A 19,018-nucleotide genomic window follows, 5' to 3' on the forward strand; every position below is an offset into this window, starting at 1 on the left:
ATAGTGTCAGGACAAGGAGTTTGCCCAAATATTTTGTCCAAGTATTGAGAGTCAGAATTTATATGAAATTGTAACAGACAGTGTCATGGTAATTACTGTCCCAATATCATGACTCCAGCATAAAATCCTTTTCACAAACCTATCAAACTTCATCTTAAAACCAGATGTTTTTGTTTGTTTGTCTGTTTTTCCCCTAACAATGTAATATCGGAAAGGGCTGATTCAGAATGTTTTAAGTTAATGACAGTGCCTTTTTTGTTTTCCATTATGTATTGAGTTTTCTAAGCAGTTGTCCTCAAGATTTCTTGAAGATTTTCTTCAAAAGCTCAAGTGTTTATTACTGTAAGCAATTTTGCACATGACTGTTTATTTATATCTTTTACAGTTCCATCCTCTTAATTGAGAAAATGTTCATTTCATCGCATAAAATGCTTTGAATGAAACTGGTGTGTTTTTCTTAGCTAAAAGCTTTCTGCCTGAGTTGCCTGGGATATGATTTCCATGAGAATATGTATTTCTGATCCAAAAGATTATAAAGTATCTAGAGGCTTATGCTTCCTTTGTGCTCTCACAGGCTCAGGCATAACACTGAGCAAAATCACTGAAATATTTTTCCATTCTGCAGCTTTTTTGGTAGCACTTTTATCACCAGAAACTGTCACACTTTTTGATTTTGCACTGAATATCCAATGCTGGACTAATTACAGAGCCTTCAAGGAACACAGAATGCAAAGCAGAGAAAAAGCATTGTTAGAAGCTAAGTTCAAGATTTACAGTTCTTTTCCCTCAATTATTGTACAGATTTTTGTCTCAGAAGAAACAAGACAGTAAAAATATAATTAAAATACCATAAATCTTACAAATAGTGTAGTTTCAGGCAATAAGATTCCCTATTACAAAGTCACTGATAAGCCTGAAGGAAATTACATGGACCTATGTGAGCTCTGCCTTTTGTTAGAAATATGGAGCAAGATCTGAGTCTAACTTGTAGAAAACATTATTATCTATGTGTTTAGTTATGAAGAAAAATCAGATGTAACTTCTGATAAGAAAGATGTATAAAGACATCTTTGAAACAACCTTTCTTCTACTGTCCTTATGCTCTAATTGAAGTGCTTTGGTATAGGACCAACAACAGAGAGATTTCTGTCTCTCCGGCAGTTTCATGCCTTGAGCCTCATGCATTAGGGAGTGAAATTATGGAATTTTAGACAAATATCAAGTAGAATTTTCTCAAGTTTGGGGATTTTACCAGACCCTTTTCCCCAAAGGATCTTAGTCACATTCTCACCATACCATTTTCATGCTGCAGAGCCAAGAACTGGTGGTTCTTGTTTAGAGCCTTGTGCATCACCTTTTGCCTGGATGCCAATTCTAATATTTCACTGTCCATCTTCTTTCATGTTTGAATCTGGAATAGGAATCACTGATGCATGAAGAGAGTGAGCTGGCCACTTGGCAGCAATGAAACATAATTCTCTTTTTCTTGCCTAACCTGTGCCTTAATTTTCCTTCCAGAATGCTGCTACTGACATCCATCTATGCTTGTCTCAAGTGAAAGAGATCTCATTCCAATTTAAATATGAAAAATCTAGAAGGTACAGAGTAATCTGCTGTCCTGAGCCTTGACTATAGAGGCAATGGGTTATTTCAGCTGTTTCTACATTTGCTGTGAATAGCATTGCAAAACAAGTCTCCACAAGAAACTAAGGAACTGGAGGTTAAGCATTGATAGTTTGATGCCAAGGAAGCAGCACTGAATTGTTTGACTGTTGAATGATTTATAGGGTATGTATGAGTTTTCATAAGGAAAGTAGTAATGTTCTGGTAATGTTGTAAGTATAACACATTTTGGGAGAGAATAAAACAGAGCAAGGTCCTTGCCCTCTCCCTTTCTGAGAGGGTCTCACTGAAGAAAATTCAGGGATTTTTTATCTCCCCCATCAGAAAAGCAAAAAAACTCTGTTCACCACTGGATGTCTCCCCATTTCTCCACTGTTTCAATGGATGTTTTTCACAATGTAGCCAGGACATTACTTGTTGAATTATTTATTTTTTAACAGAGGACATGAAGTCACAGTGACCTCAGCTTTCTCTTGTGAAACACTCTTCAAAAATAGCTGCTTTGAAAGCCAGCGCAGTACATAGGTGAGACACCCTAGGTATGTTTAATTATTTAACTTTCATCCTCTTTTCTCAGCAGTCTTAGCAAGTTGAATGTGCACTTTTAGGGGGGGGGCTGTTACAAATGTAGTGTCTCTTTTTGCTTCGAATAAAGTGTTGTTTCCCCTCTTTTTTTTTTTTTTTTTTTTTTTTTTTTTCTGGTTTCAGGAAGTGGAAGAGGACAGGTTCATATCTTGGAGAACCCAGATTTGGCTTGGATTTAATTGTAGCTAATAACTCAATAATATATGTTAGTAAAGATGTTGTGAAAGCCCACTAAGGGGAAGTTCACATGAAGTATGTGGCCACAATGAATAAAATTGCTTTTCTAGTGATTTATTTCAATGATCAAATTGCTCTGCCCTCAGGAGCTGAAATCTAAACCACATGAACAAATTTGGGTGACGTTTCAGCAAACAATATATAGGTTTTAATAGAGCAGGCAATGGATTCTGGGACAATTGTTATTTACTATCATAATTTTAAGTCTGAAGCAAAGATATATTTCATTTAGATAAATTAGTATTTCAGATGAACAGCAGATGTTGTTAGGAGAAACAATGTAGTCAAAATAAGAAGCTAGAAATGTAATGTTTGCTTTATAATTTGCTTTTTCATCTATAGGGAACTGCATCAGTATTTTTTGCCTGGATACATTCTTTTGTGTATGTTTGCATAGCTGCATCATATGGATAACCAGTCTCTCAAACACCAGTCCTCATTCTCATGCTTTTTAATTTCAGAATTATTAGCTATCAGATCAAAGTCTCTCTGTGAGCAACCTTCTACTTTGTAGTCCTCAGTATCATTCCTTCCTGTTACTCCAGTCTTGATGATCATCTCAATTGAATTGATAATGTTATTCTTTATTAGGCCTTATAAAAGTTTCATTATTACAGTCCTAGTTATTTTGTTCTCAGCAATGTTCCTAGGAAATGAAATTAATTTTGCTGAAGAACTTCTGAACCATCATTTCTCTGAATGTGCTGGCATATTGATTTCCAATGGATTACAAAAGGGATCTTTTTCACACATGAGAAGAAATTATAGTTTCATTTTATGTTTCATCAAAGTTCTTTCTACTAGAAAATTTGTAAGAAAGAAATTCAAGCCCCCCTAGCACTGAAGAGATCAGACATAAAATCAAGTAAGTATCTTTCCTGTTTGGATAAATTGTCTACATATTTTAAGACACCACATGTTGAAACAATTACATGATCCTAGGGAAAAAAAACATTGACATTCAGTCACTCTTAGTCAGGACTTAAAATTTAAATTCTCAGTGATTTATTCTAACATGTAAAAAGCAGAGATACCAGTGAGGAACCAGTCTGTCACAGTTTCAAGCAGCATAATATTTAAGAAATTTAAGAAGGCATCATGCTGCATAAACACTTTTCTATTACATATAAAATATTATATACTATACAAGTTCTTTATAAAAGGTAGCAATTATATATCACAGCTGGGAGTCATTTCACTGCACAAAAATTTAAGAAAAGTAACCTTTTGAGTGCACAGATTTTTGTGTTTTAGCCCTTCATTTTGAGATTTATCCTGGGGACAACTGCACAATGCTTTTAGATTGCAAAGAAAAAATTATTTGGTTACAGAAATTATTGTTAGAGGGGGTTTCTTTCCATGCCAAATTAAATAACTGGGAAATTAATAAAAGAAGAAATTCTGACTGCTTAACTGAATTTGACTGATAGGCACAAACCAATAAAGTAATGAGAAAGGAGAATTGAACTTTCTTAATACGTTACAAGAATCTATCCAGAGAAATTAGTTATTATATTATTATTAGTTACAATGGTTGGCCTTTAAATAAGCTCCTTTATTCCTGTATTTCATGGCTGGTATTGGATTTGAGGGGTGTTTTTTTGTTTTGTTTTTTGGGTTTTTTTTTTAATCCAAACAGACTACCTTTCTGTTTCCAGAGGTTTTAGAAAAAAGAAGGAGGAAGCAAAGAAAACTATGGACGTCTCAAATGCTGATACATTAATCCTAAGAAAAGTTATTGCAGGAAAAATCTGTTTCGTTAACATGTTCAAATATTTTCATTCCCCATCAAGAAATAATGATTTAAACACCAAATGATGTCTAATCAATACCTTTTCTGATTTTCACCAACTAGCTCTCACAAGGCATGATGACAAATTGCTTCTGAAATCAATTTCTTCAGACTTTTGGAGCTTCTGTTCTACTGATAAAAAACTGTTATTTGATAGGCAATAATACCACTTCCATCGACATTATTTCTCTGACATCCCACAGATAGAAAAGAATTGCTTGTTCAGGCAAATACCACGCCTCTGATACTGACTGTACCAGTATGATTCAGCATTTATAAATGTTTTCTCTGATTTCACCTTAATATGGGGTTATAAAAGTAATTAGTAATTGGACTAATGTCTGTGGATTTTTTCTAAAATGCCTATAAGTGTTTCTACTTGGAAAACATTGGTCTGTAAATTACGAGATAGAAAAGCCTTGTTTCTCCAGTTATTTCAGTGGGATTATGACACTTCCACACTAGCTAAAGTCCATTTAACTAGCCTGTAGGAGTCATACCTAACATTTGTATTATGTATTATTTGTATTTTTTTTTGTTATTTCAGAATAATTTTCTTAAATTTAACTTGAAAGTTCCTTGGATTTTTTTAGTTTAACCATTTAAACTAAGTCTAGTTGCAGACTCCATAAATATTTTTATTCAGCTGGATTTAAATTCAACCTTGAAGCATTTTCAAAATCAAAGTTTCTTGAAGAGAAAGTGAAATAAAGAGTCTCCTCCACAGAAGCTGTTCTTTTGCTAAACAATTCTCCTGCACCTTTACTAAATCAGGTGCAGGAGAATCAGGAGAGGAAATAAGGGAAATTAAATATTGTTAAAAAGGACGCATCAACAGGAAATGTAGCAAGAAAATACCTAGGTGAAAGGCTTTTTTGACAAGTAGCAGAGTTGGCTTGGTTTTCAAAAATCAGAGTGTTGTAATTTATTTGTCATTAATTGACCAAATAAAAAGAAAGGGAAGGTGGAATTAATTAACACAACTGGAAATTGGAAAATTACCAAATTACTAAAATAAATGGTAGCATGTCAAAGGTTAAGTAATTTCTACTTCAATAATGTACAGGAAAGTAGAGATCACCCTCCTTAAAGAATTAAAAAAATTTAAACCTTCTGATGGGAAACTTGCCATGTCATAGCGCAAACCAAGTAATTTCTGAATTTTACCTGGTGCTTCATTACCTTTTTTGACAAAATATTTTCTTCCAAAGAGAGCTATACACAGTAGACAGCAATGTGAAAATGATGAGACAATTGCAATATTTCATGTCTTCAAAGATTTCCAGTTTGCTACAGAAATATTACTAAACCACAAATCTGCAATTTTTATAGACAGAGTTTAAGTACTAGAAATCCTTCCACAAAGCAGAGTTGTATGAGCACTTTTTTGATATCAGTTTCTTAAGGATCATTGATCAGACTTTATGACTGCTCATGTCTATTTTCTTTATGCAGTTGTCAGTGGTTAGCACAATTTCAACAAAGCTTTTCAGAGGAATTTATTCTTAAATTGACTTTCTCCCAGCAAATGTCGCACGAAGTGGTCCCTAGGTGGAAGAGAAGTGGCCTTATTGGTGCTTCTCTTGGTGCAAAAACATGTGGAGATGGGAACAGCAGTAAGCCATCCAAGTGGTGGTGCACTTCAGAACATCTTCAACAGGGAGTGTCTTGAGCTCCTCTTAATTTGCTGGAAAAATGCAAAGTGGTCCCTGGAGTAGGGTCGAAGGGCCCATGACATTGTGGGAGCAGGCCATAAGGGTTTGGCAGACAGGGAAAATGACAAGACAAGGAAGGGAACTACTGACATTGAAGGAAATGGGGGATGCATTAATTCAGCTGCTGCAGAACAACACTAGTTTTTGTCTCCTTTATTTATTTGTTCATTCTGCATTAATAACGCTGTTCTCCATTATGATCTCCAAAAAATATCTTTACTTTTCTATTCCTTTGCTCTTATGTGTAATGGTACTACCTTTCCATATTTTAAGAAAGCACACAGTTTAAAACAAAAAAAAATTCTTTTACTAATCTTCTGAAGAACATGACTCCAGATAAATCTATTTAAAATAATAGGGTGGTGTGCAAAGCCAATTTTGGCACAGATGTGTCATGAAAATTTTATATAGGGAGAATTAACTCCATTAATGTGTTGCTGAACAAGTGAAAAAGAAAGTCTAATGACAAAAGTGTCTTGGAAAGAATTTTGGAGATGGTGGAGAATGGTAGGCTATTTTAAGACAGAAAAAAATCTACTACAGTATGATAGCTTAAAGAATGAAGAAGAGTATGATTAGCACTCTAATGAATGAATTAATTGGATGGTGTATATCAGACATCAAATGTCGATGTGAAACTTAGGAAGTTCCAAAAAGCATGTAAATAGTCATACTGGTGAATCGTTGGTATTAATTTTTGAAAGGACTGGCTTAGACTTCTGGGCATTTTGACAGTGGTGCTTCAATCAACTACTTCTGTTTCACAAGTTACAGGAATCACATGTTTCAGATAGTTATTTGCAGAGCTTGTGCTGATTATTCTTTGGGAATAAGTAAAGAACTTAATATAGGCAGATAAGTTTGCCTAGGCTACCTCTCTTGTCCATGGGGAGTGCTAAGTACTTTCATAAGGTGATTCAGGGAATTTAGAATCAGTTTCTATCTTCACTGGCTACCTTAAATGTTTATACAAGAATGAAATAGATATACCCCAGTCAGGATATATCTGGTGGGAAGCAATCATTGTAGAGTGTTAATTTATTTGTTGATGCACCAGAATATATCAAGGGGAAAAGTGGTAGAGCTGTCAGACCACTTCTTAATATACCTGTTTTCTCATATTATATATATATATTATATATATTATACCTAATATACCTGTTTTCTCATGGAGAGAGGGTGAAGCCATTGTGTTCTTGATAAAAGAGAACTGAAGTGCTCCTATACCTGAGCCATATGAGAAAAAATGATGACTCAGGATCTCACTTCAGATTCTGTCAGGGCTTTCCTAATAGCATCTCATGAACAAAGTTAGTTGAGATATATAGATCTTGTTGAAAGCTGTTAGTTCAACACATTATCCACACAATATATATTCAGATTATCAGTCCTTTTCTTCTTCATGAAATCTGTTGTTCTAGGATAAATTTCTCATTAGACAGCTTCCCCTAACATTAATTATGTATCAGATTCTAATGGAGAGTCAACTAAACCACCTGATATGAATGAGCACAGCTGAACATTGATAGGCTGTTAAATACTTGGGATGTCTGCACCAGGATTTCCCAACAGAAGGGTCAAATGCTGATGGACTTAGCTCTGCCTTCATGGGGATGAACCTGAAGACACTTCACTCTATCTGGGAGCATCAAGATGAATCAGACTTCAAAGTAATTTCATCTAGGAGCCTGCTAAAAAGATGCTTTCCTACAATTGAACATTCTTTTCCTGACAGCATGTCAATGTTATCTGTCTTATGGAGCATACTGGATTTTGGCTTAGCTTCTTTCTGTACTATCAGGAATTAAAATATAATACCATATATCTATAATATTATATATTATAATATTTTATTATTATCATAATTATAGTTATAAAACATTTTATAATAATAATGCTATATATTATAGCATTCTATAATTATAATGTTATATAATATTATAATTATAATATTATATATATATATAATATTATAGATATTAATTATTATTATATGTTAGCTTTGCTTTGGTGTTTGTGTGGTCATTGGATGTATCACTTGCAAGCGCCTAATTAAGACAAATAAACCATGCCAGGGATCACCACGTTTGCTTTATTTGCAATATAATGGAAGACAGACCAAAAAACTTCAGCAAAGGTCAGTGCACAGAATGGCCAGTGGGGAATACAGCTGTATTCATCCAAATATCCCCTCTAGCTGGAAGTATTTTGCTGATAAATAACCCCAGGAGAAATGAGGATACACACTGATGAGTCAGAAATTGTCCTTGCCAAGCTCAAAGACCCAATCGACTTTAAACATTAGGGAGAGGTGAACCTGTATACAAAGCCAGCATGCACAGAAGAACCTTTTCTTAATAATATGCCATAAATTAATCACCTAATATTAGCAGATGGCTCCTAGTCCAAATACAAGGCTTTTGACTTAAATCAGCCTCTACTATGACAATACATGTTCCAGTGCCAAACCGAGAGGTCTGACATAGTGCCTGCCCTATAAAGCATGGTAGGTGCTGAACTGTAAACCCCATGTGTTCAACAGTGGAGCAGCAAATATTTGTAGGCTTTCCACTAGAAGCTGGGAATTTGACTATGCATAAAAGCTCTGTTTATCACAGAAGTACATGTGAAGGTTGTACTCAGCTATCCCATCTCTGGAATGTGTGAATTATGTAAGTATTCCTGCAATTCCCACCTGGTGTTCTCAGGGCAGACTACACTGCCCATCAAAGATGATGCAAATGGAGATGGTGTGTGTATATGTTTGTGTGCATGTCTATGTAGGATGCATGTGGAGGCCTGAATATTTGTCACTGTCATACTCAGCAAGGCAAGTGTGACAAGGCAATCCTTATTTCATTCACTGAAAGAACAGAGATGGACTTCATGCGCAAAAAACCTTGAAACTATAAAGTGCTGATGATTAAATCAGGAATGGCCAGCAGTGATACTGGCTTACGTAATTTGGGTTTCTTTTCTTCAGGAAGTGAATTGAGAAAACAATTCCTTTCTTAGCTGGCTGCGCTGTCATGTGGAAGTTATACTCAGTCTGGCTTGAAATCAACTTTTAGAACTGAGTTAAGCTAGCCCATAGCTGTTCCCTTAACCTCTACCGCTGTTTTTTTATAAAAATTAACCATGTGCCAATAACAAGTTCTCTAAACACCGTGGTGTGGAAAATTAATAGTTAAGCTTTCAACAGATGTTTGATGATTTATCAGGGGATGAATTGTTTTATTGGGTTCTGCTGTTTCGTTGTGCTCTTAGGTGTCATATCTCACCACTGCATCCTATACTGTTTATTTTCACAGCCATAAATTTGGTAAGCTGAAATACAGGTGTCAACTGCAGTCTGTCATTTTACACATGAATAATTTTTGTGACTGATTTTACCTAACTGCTAGATAGATACAAGTATCTGCCTAGATCTCCTGTGGTTCCCAATTTTGGTGGAGGGTTGTGCCTCTCCATTGCAGAATAGTTGGATGTTGGCAATCTGTGTGTTGGAAGTACTCAAGCATTTACTGAGGCTTCCAGGCCTGAAATATGCAAAAGGCTGCTGTATTTCAGTTTAATGGCCATATTAAAATTAAGCTACTTGGGCATAGCTGGACTTTTGCAAAGAAACTGTCTCTATGGAAAGAACTTCTCTGAGAGAGCCAGATGTTTAATTCTGAATTATTTCAGCACAGAGCTTATTCTTAGTGTTTTTTAATAAACACTGATAACAAAGTAAATGCTTTTTAAGGGTAAAGTAGCATAGCACACATTCACTATACTGGAGTCAACGGTCTGCAGCATATTAACCTTGCATTCTAAACCCCTAATGTAAAGTGCCCCAGAGGTTTATTGAAAAGCCACTACCAAAGAGATCTTCCATTTTCTTCAGAACTCCAGACCTTCAGAGCTCAGACACCTGTTCTCAAATAAACATCTGAACAAGAGCACACTCATGGGAAATCTGTGTTTTAGATTATTTGTGCAAGTACTAGTGGAAATTAACACATGCATTTCTTGAAAAATTTTGAGGATAAAATAAAATTATACCAGCAAAAGATGTGAGTGTTTAGCAGTACTTTTGTTTTCTTTCTTTCCTCTATAAAACAGCACAAAGACATCCCAGTATCAATATTTCTTCTCTGTGGAATGACAATGTAGAATTGGGCTATTTGTGTTGAAAAAAATGGTATGATTTGGGGTACAAGAGAATACCATGAAATCAGGAATATCATAAAGAACAAAGTAGGAAATGACTGTACATTTCTCTCTAGTACATAAATGGAGGTCATGCAAATGAACCTAGCAAGTGGCAGGTGCAGACAAAATAAAGGCTATGATTTCTCACACAGCGTGCTATTAAATAGTGGAGCCCATTCAGTCCTAAATATTTTGGATGCTAGTATTTTACAGAGTTTAAAAACTGGTTAAACTCATGAAAGAAAAAATTGTTTAGGATTACTAATTAGAAAGCTTCGGTTCAGGAAACTTATTTCTCATGTTTTTGATTTTCCAAGGAAAATTTCATTATATATTTGCTCTACTCTTACTATTTTCTAGGTACCTTCTGCCAGTGACAGACATCGGTCTAAACAGATAAAAAGTATGTCTGTTTTTCCTATTCTGGTGGAAAAAATTTCTAGTCTGGTTAAGTAGTGTGCTGTTTCTTTGCTCTAGAAGAGATTGTTCTTTCTCTACCCTATCTTTGGTGTACACTGAGTGACTTTTTTTAGGTTGTTAATTACCCATGGAGTAGGCAGGAGACTTGAAATCCTTCTGACTTCCCATTCCAGGCTGTACCACTCAATTCAGTTAAGCAGGACCCTTCTGGTGTAGCTAATGCAATGCAGCTCACTGCTGATTTGCCCAGGTTATTTCTAAATATGCTTCCAGGAACCCAATTCCACTCACTCACCTAGCTTGCTCATAGACTTCAATACAGCTATAACCTAACAAATATGAAAATGAACTCTGCCGAGCACCTCCTTTGCTTTCAGTAGTTTTGTGACATTACGTGATGCTCCTTTCCGCTTTTTCATGTTTTATCTTTCATGTGGGTTCATCCTACCTTCATACCTGGAGAATGCTTGCAATTGCTAGGGAAACTAACAGGTTTCATCTCTTACCTCTTTTGACTGACTGGGCCACTCTTACAGCATTGATTCTAATTGTATGCAAACATCAATAATGATAATGGATAAGTGCTCTATCAAAGAGTTATTTTCTGTTTATACCATTTGCATGTATGTGGCTTTCAGTACTATCAGAAGGCTGAACAGAAATTGCACAATAGATGTTAACTAACTCCTGGAAACAACTTTTTTAAACTAATACTCTTTAGTATTAGTTTATTATTCACATATTAGTACCAAAAAAAAAAAAAAAGAAACATAAGAGGGTTTATGGGAAATAAATAATATGGGAAATAAATAATTCAGAATTTGAAAAAAGACATGGCATGAAATATGGTGTATTTGGTACAGAGAATTCATGGAGACATCTGAAGAGGCATTCAGTGTATTCATGGTGCCATGGAAAGTGAATGAAGTTTACTTCAATCTGTTGAATAGCTAAGAGGCTGAAGAAGAAGTTAGAAAGTAGCAGTTAGTCCAGTTGGTGTGGGATGGAGAAGCCACATATTTTAATAATATAGAAATAAAGACACATCACATCATAGATGCCATATTGGACGGAGAATGTGTGGTGGTTAGAATGCTACTGTTGGCCAGACAGGACTTTCATTTTCCCATCACAGAAGAAGGAAAAAAGTACTTACAATTTAATTATTCAAATTGCCTCTTCTTTGTTGCACTCAGAGCAATTATGAATTTGGACATGTTCTTTGACTCACTGACTAGTGCTTCCATAAAGCATACATAAGGAGAAGAAACAAGAGAAAGCCAAATTTTAGGGACAAGATGATGATAAATTTAAGCCCTGAACTTTACCCAACCAAGATGATAGAAGCATTTGTGTGTGATGCCACCCCTTTCAGTGGTGCTGCAATTCAGTAAGTCACAACACAGTTCACTATTAACCCTTCACGTACATGGTCCTCTGAATGTAGTCCATATGTGAAGTATTTATGAAGAACCTTAGCCTAGTTATGTGTTAACACAAAAAATGAACATATTAGTGACTACATGTTAAAATTTTGCAAATAAAGTCTTTTATCATATGCTAAGTGAAACACACAGAGCATTCAGAAATTATATGTCACTTGCCTGCTTTTTATTAATAATCAGTGTTACATTGGAACTGTTCCTCATCTACAGCACAAAAGTGCCAAATGAAGTTTATTTTGATTTATTAAAGAAGACTTGCTCATTTGATTTTAGTTATAAGTTTTCATTTAAGTGAAATTTTCATTGCTTTTATTAACAAATTCAGGCAGTAAAATAATTAGTAATTGAAATCCATCAACACTCAATCTTTATTATACCTTAATCAATTGAAAAAGGTACCAGCAAAAAACCATTAAACCCACAAATGCATTTATCACGAATAACTGAATCGCATTGTTTTGACTTGCATTTTCATTGCAATTTTTTGTAAGACAAAAATTGCCAACACAGGGAATCTTGGTACAAATCCGAGTTTATCTACAAAGCATGAAAAATGTTGAAAAGGATGAGGAAAACCTGTAAATTAAGACAAAGAGGAAACTTTTCAATTTTGTTTTCCTATTTTCTCTTCATCAGTGGGCTTACCCTTTTCTTTACAGCTTTTTCTTCTGAGATGCTTAAAAGACTGTTATTCATACCCAGTATTTCTGGTGTCAAAATATTTTATAGTGGAAAGGTCATTTCATCTGATAAAATAGCCTATTTGAACAATTTGCTAACAAATAATTAAAGAACATACTTACTTACAGTCAAAACTGTATGGATATGATGTCCACCAATTCATGCTGCCACATTACAATATCTTGGATTGGGATGGTTACTCAATTCTATAGACCCACTTAGAGTTTGTGTATAAATGTTATGTGACCTGACATCTAAATCTGTTTCTTTGAGGAAGCTGATTCCCTCAGACGTATTCCAAACATGCTTAAGAAACATTGGCATAAACATCAACAGTATAGTGAAACTGAGAGGTATATTGACTTATTCAGTACAATAATAGAAAATCCAGGTTTGTTTTTGTATTATTTATTACGAGTTAAGCATGCTGTGAGTATGTGTGCTGGTTTTGGCTGGGGTAGAATTAATTTTTTTTCACAGTGACTGGTATGGGGCTGTGTTTTGGATTTGTGCAGGACACGGGGTTGATAATGTAGAAATGCTTTTGGTTTTGCTGAGCAGGGCTTACACAGGGGCAAGGCTTTTTCTACTTTTTGTACTGACATACTGGAGAGGGAAGTTAGGGGTGCATGGGAGGCTGGGATGAAACACAGCCAGGACAGATGACTCCATCTGATCAAAGGGGTATTTCAGACTATATGACATCATGCTCTGAAAGCAATGGAGTAATTCCTTCTTTTGCTTTGCTTGTATGGGCAGATTTTGCTTTCCCTATTTCCTGTCTTCATCTCATCCCAAGAGTTTTCCCAGCTTTTACACTTCTGGTTCCCTCCCTCTTCCTGCTGGTGGGGGAGTGAGAGAGTGGCTGCATGGGGCTTGGTTGCTGGCTGTGGTAAAACTGTGGCAGTATGTATGAAACGTTGGGTCCTATAAGGATCTTCAGTGGTCTTTATATCCTGGAGCTTGATTTTTCCATGGTGAGCATGAAGCATCTCAAAAGGTTTTGACTATTTTATGCTTTGTCAGAAATTAACTTGTAGTTATGTGAAGGAATCAGATCAAAAAAAAGGTGCCTAATGAGTGCCTATTTATAGCCCTAAATTATTTTTAAAGCAGATTTCATGCATCTAGATCCTTCTTGATGGCTCAACAACTAGAATAATTATCTTCATAGCATGTTGTATATAGAGAAATATTTCTTTGTTCTCTACACATTCAGTATCAATGAAGTACTTCTGTTTGATCAGGATATTGAAGGACAGTCAAACAACTATCTCTCTTTAACAAAAAAATTGTTTCATTGTGACAAAAAAGTGATAGGTCTTCTGAGGTCCAGATTTCAGGCTTCCATTCCTTGTAACTTGTCTATGCTCTTGATCTCTCTTTGCCTACATCAATATGATCTATCTGAAAAAGTAGGTGTTATTTTTCTTTTTGTAAGTTGAAGGGAAGAAGCGGAGAGTTGTTCTACAGTGTGTATGGCACAGTTTTTTTTTGTGTAAAAATAGATTTAGACAACAAATTAAAAATACAGTGTTGTCATTCTATATGTTATGATAAGTAGGGGTAAAGGATGTTCACTTTCATTAAAGATGTAGGAAGCACAAGACAACCATGTACTTAGAGCTCTAGGTTTGTCATGCACTACGGGGAATGTAGAAATATCCTGCACTCTGGACAACTGATGAGCAAATATGGCCCAGTATGGGCTTGCTCTCCCCAGCACCATTGTCAAGGAGCTCACTGCCAAGGTAGGAGAGGTTCAGGGACAAAATTCTGTCCTCATGTGGTGAGAGGCACACCTGACTCGAGTATTGCACCTGACAGGCAGCTCCACTTTAAGGACATGACATCCTTGATTTGAGGAGTGGAAATGTTCCAGTCAACTCTAGCAGTGCAAATTTAGGCTCTCAAATTGAAAGGAAGGACTTTGCCAAAGTTTTATGCCTGAACTGAAACATTATTGGCTACCATGGTTTCATTGGTGTCCCTATGAAGGAGTGAAGTAGTGATTATGAAATGAGTGGTTTGAACCTCTGTAAATCCAAGAAATTTGTAATAAGTAGAAGGAAAAATAAACAAAACTCCTACACAAGTAGTATCAGTAAAAAAAAGAAACTCTTCTCTGTTTTTATAATAGCCAAAAAAATTCCAATATCCTTATGTTCTACATAATTTTGTGGGAATGGGGAAAGTCAGAGGATATTGTAAAAATATTGTTTAGAGTTTGAGCTGATTTATGTTCTTGTTTGAATTCCACCTGTGTATATTTTTGATTTTAGACTGTTTCTTATTTTAATTCCTTTTGTTCTCAAAGAGAAACAGGGGGGATATGAAAAGCAACCTATTTTTGAAAGGATCAGGGTCTCAGCAGCCAGCTCTAGTATTTGGAGATGTGTGAGAGACTGGAATGTTAATGGTTAATGACTCAAACTGTTGGCCATTTGCAAAAGCAGCAGGGTGCACAGATATCACCAGAGTGTACAAGAAGGGTGTTGGACAAGATCAAGGAAGAGGTGAAAATCCTGTGAGGTGGGAAAGTGCTTTTTATTATGCCAAAGTCCTCACACAAGTGATTCAGCTCTGAAAACTCCCCTCCAGGGAAGTAGCAGGACATCTTTAGACCTGAAAGTATTCTCCTTTCTGATGGGCCATAATTGATTCAACCATGCTGATGTAAGAGGCAGCTGTAATGTACTAGAAGGTGTCATAAAACATCAAAGACTCTTCACTTGGTGAGAAGAAAAATACAATTAGAAACTATAGTGGCATCTCAGTTCACTAAGTGACATGGAATTAAAAGGGTAGAGGGAGTGGGAAATTTCACTAATGTACCGAATCTGATATTAATACTTTTGTTTCAGCATCTAAAACCTGACATAAATACACTGCATTACACTTTTTTTGTACATCAAGATTATTGCCATATACTAAAACTAAGTCCATTTCTAGCTTTATTTCTAGTCACACAGCATCACAGAATCATAGGTGTGTCTCACATGGCTTTAGTCTTGTGAAAGCTACTGAGATCTGCTCTTAACAGCAAGTGAAGAAAGACTTGTTCGTCTCGTGTGATTCATCCTACCCCTCTGATTTTTATTTTAGATTAGGTGAACTCATCAGCAGCTACCAGTCTCTTTCATTGATTACAGACTTATCATTAAATGCCTTAGACTGGACACCTGACAAAACAGAGATAAAGTGAGACAAATCACATTCAGTGCCTTTTCACTGATGCAGTTCCATATTCACTCTGAGCATTAGCTTTTTTCTATATAGTCACGTCTTCACTGTGACCCATTGGGAAATCAGAAATACAGCCTCAGAGGCTGCTCACTGTTTGTTTTATAGATTTATTCTCACAAAGACTAAAGTAACAGAAATATATAATACAGATGGATTTTTTTTTTCATTCCTCTACAAATTAAGGCAGCTCCAGATGCAGAATTTAGTCCAGTTGCAGGAATCTTAAACAACAGGATTTAATTTCTTTATGTTGGTGCTACTTGACATTCCTGAAAGAGTAGTTGTGCCAGTGGGATTCACAAAGCTTTCACTACTGATGTGAGGTCTGATTTACCAGAAAGAAGATTGATGTAGCCAATGTTGTCAAAAATATCTGAAAATATGCCATAGTGTTGACTGTCAGAACACAATAGTTTCAATGAAACACCTCAAATGCTGTTTTAGAAGCTGGTTAAAGATGGATATTATTTCTTGTCACTTCAGAATTCCTTGCTACAGCAAGGAAAAGAGTAAGGATAGGGCAAGAGTGGGGGTTGTGAGGTGATTATCCTTGCTCCTAGGCAGGATCAGCTATTACAGTACCTCTCTTGACATGTGTTTATCAAACCATTCCTTTAAAAGTTATGAAAATTCTGTGGGGTTTAAAAATTTCTCACTTATTAAGTATTTTTACAACTAGACAGTGGTATCTAACATTTAACCAAAACCCTGAAGTATTTCTATTTTTTGCTTTGATAGTTGGAGCTAGGCAGAGAATCTAATCCCATTTTTATTTCTGCAGTGAGAGGAGTGTATGCATTTTCTTCTTTTTGTCCTCACACATCAGAATTTTAGTCAGCAACTAGAATCACATTTCTGGAAGTAATACACCATGCAGATCAAAAGAGTTGGAGCCTACTCTGCAGAAAAAATATTATTAGATATGAATATTTGTTGACATAGAGAATTCCTAGTATTGTTATATGGGTTTATACTTTTTTTGCAACACAAAGGGAGAATTATTAAGCCCAGGGCTGCTGTTTGCAAAAACATGTAGTGGTTAAAAAGACTGAGCTGGTTTCTGTTCTGTCATGAGTGACTGGGAGATGCAGGCAATGGAACAAATGTTTCATAGAATCTTGTGGAGGGCTGAGACAGGAGCTGTGGGAAGGGAAAAAGTTTTACTGGTGTAATATCAGGCTCTGCACTTCTTTTTCTGAGCTTAGATAGAAGATACTCATCTCATGGGATAGTAGTGATTATTGTTTTTCTTTGACAAAGGAAAAACAGTTGCATTATCTAATATTTGTTCCAATATAAAATAAATTAAACATATGAAGAAGCCTTTGAACACATTGAAAGACTAGAAAAGAACAAAATTAATTAATTTTGGTAAGGAGTTGGTTTTCTGTCAGACATGATGAGATCTGGGGCCTTCTGTTTTTGTTTCTTGTACCAGTTAGAGTATAATAGAAATTATTTCCCGTTGAAATTGAGTTAGGGAATAGAATTCATTACATTTTTTGTGTAATCCCACATATTTCTAAGTTTTTAAATTAGATAAGTTTAGCTGTTACTGTTTTATTTTTGTCAGTTTTCAGATTAAGACAAGTATTAACTCAATATTATACATTGGACTCCAGGTGGTTAAAGATAAGATGATTTTTAGCTAAACTATCATTATCATAGTATATAATTACTAATGTGTATCTATTTTTTTTGTTATTGTATGTTATTGAGCTGTGTGCCAGACCCCATGGAAGTATGTTGCAAATGGTGGTTACAGATAACAGCAATTAACAGAGGAACCATACTAGAGGAGTTCAGGAGCCCCTTGCTTGGGTTCCTCATTCTGCGTGATTCATGAAGCAAATAATTCCCAGTCTTCACACACATGATGAAGCTCATCTCCATAAATATTTTTGAGACCATATCTGGTGGGTGAGCCAATTACTTGCCTGTGAGGTGACAGCAGTTCAGTCCCTAGGAGGAGCCAAGCTTTCCAGCACATCACAGGGGTAAGCCTCCATTGTCTAATATCCAGTGTGTGACCATCAGTTTTCCAGAGAGCACTGGGATCACACTGCACAGAGGCATTTTTTTCCCCCAGAGGAACTAGCAGTCAAAATTTAGGGTGATGTTTGCCCATCAGTACAGTAAAGTACAGACATCTCAGGATATTTGGGTGCTTGACAGAAAACAGAAAAGAAAGGAAGAGAATGCTAATTTTTTAGAGAGTCAGCAGATTGGGTTGCAGAGCTTGCAGATTTTTGCTGGCTAAGCCAGTTGATTTGATCAGGGATTGATATCCATCAAAGCTAGTATCAAAAATATAATTAAACAAAAGCAGGCAAAGCCTGCTTGTGGTTTGCAAGGGAAATGGCTTGAATTCCTGTTTTGAACATCAACACTGTTCATCCAAAGATAGCCCCTCAGAAATGCCTGCAAAATTGAATGCTACTGCCACAGAGAAGAACAGAAAATGCTTGAGAGCAGTAAAATCAAACTTTGTAGCAATGACCTTATGGTTTCTTAGTTTCCATTATGACAAAATCACCCAGAGCCTCATGTCCCTTGTGCCTTGACTTTGCTCTCACCTGCTTTCACTGTTCTTATTCTCTTGCTTCTCATTTCTGCCTGGGCTGGACAACTACTTGCAGATCTGATCTTTCCTTTCAGACAGAGGGAGAGGGAAGGAATGGAAGAAGGTCTTTCTCAGGAAGGAGAGATTCCACTTGCACAGTTGCACTCATATTTGTGTTCTTAATCTCTCACTATTTTGTGTGATTTTCCACTCAATAGTTTTTCTCTGGGCATTTTTTAAATAAGTTTAAAATTGGTTTCATAAACTAGTGCCTAGCTTGGCTATTTTCGAAGGCTTTCTATTAAGCCAGAGTGAGTTTCCAAGCTTTCAAATAATTTAAGTAGGTTAATTTCAAAATACAAACCTTAATTTTTAATGTACTAATATGTGCATGTTTAATATGATCTAAGTTGTAGTCCTAGCTAAACATCTCAGTATTCTGAAATTAAAAATATTTACAGCTTTCCTACTTTTTCATCTCCTGGAGAATAACAGTGATGGGGTTTATTTGAAT

This window comes from Poecile atricapillus, chromosome 3 (assembly GCF_030490865.1).
Source record: "Poecile atricapillus isolate bPoeAtr1 chromosome 3, bPoeAtr1.hap1, whole genome shotgun sequence".
Classification (NCBI taxonomy): Eukaryota; Metazoa; Chordata; class Aves; order Passeriformes; family Paridae; genus Poecile; species Poecile atricapillus.